This window comes from Leishmania braziliensis, chromosome 21, assembly GCF_000002845.2.
Source record: "Leishmania braziliensis MHOM/BR/75/M2904 complete genome, chromosome 21".
NCBI classification, from domain to species: domain Eukaryota; phylum Euglenozoa; class Kinetoplastea; order Trypanosomatida; family Trypanosomatidae; genus Leishmania; species Leishmania braziliensis.
The window spans coordinates 516,067-517,276 of NC_009313.2; positions in this window are offsets into that span (position 1 = coordinate 516,067).

A 1,210-nucleotide genomic window follows, 5' to 3' on the forward strand; every position below is an offset into this window, starting at 1 on the left:
CGGACTGCTTCACGCTTTGATCCTGCAGGGAATGGTATGATTACATCCACCTCACTTGCGCCGCATGGGCTTCCTCCGTCGGATGTCCATCGCTGCCTCTTGTCCCCCTTCAGCACGACAGGCCGTGGGCTCTTGGTGCGCAAGCACATGTCTATTCACCGCCCCCTCCGCCTGGCACACCCACTTCTGCCCCATGGCGTGCGGAGCCGGGAGAAGCTGAAATGCACCTGCCTCCCCAGACCCATGACAGCGTCCCGCCTGTCGCGGCACACGCGAGCGAGTCATCAGACACGCCTTCAGGGATATCGACGGAAGTGGAAGAATGAAGGCCGCGAGTGCTGTGCGCCCGCGCTGTCTACCCCAGCTGACCCAGTGCGCCGCATCCAAGCAAGGCATGCAGAGGTCTGCAGAGCACGAGTGATCGACAAGAAGGGCGCGAGGCGGTGTATACCGATGAGCCCCAAGGTGCATGCGTGCCAAGCATGCAGCATCTCCTGCATGGGACCGAGTAGGCTGATGGGGGTACACCTGCCGGGGGCATGAGGAGAGCGCCCCGAAACACACTACTGAATCCTCCAGGCTCGAGTATGGAGAGCCTCCACATCATATATTATGGGATGCCGCGTCTTGAAGCCACCGAGGGAGAAGTATGGCACACCGGCGGGGTGCAGGGTCTCAGAGAGCCCTGACCTGAGGCTGGCCCACCTTTTCTCTGGGTTCATCTAGCATGCGCCCACACCACTCCCTGTTACCCACACGGCAGACGTCATTGCCTCTATCCTCGAGCAGGAACCTGACCGCGGCCCGCTTGGATCGAGGTATGCGGCCCACCCGAGTGCGCCTGCTGCCGATCGCGCAGCACGTACCCGAAGAGCCTGTGAGGCGCATGGCCCGATGCAGTGGCAGGATGGCTCGTCCTAGGCGGCGAGTATTTAGTCGCGGTGCAACAGAGGGGTGTGGGTGAGCTGTGGTCGTGCATGAGTCTGCTTGTTGACTTGCTCGTGGCAGAACAGGCACAGAGAAGGCCGAAAAGAGCGACTGTTGTGAAAGAGCTCTGGCCAGATGTCCACTAAGCCCTCGCTCCTTTCTTCTTTCGGTTGCTCGCTCGCACTGTCACCGACGCACACGTTGGCGAACTCTCACACACCTCTCCATCTTTGATCCAACACGCGCCGGAACAGCAACCACACCATCAAGCCAATAGTTACGG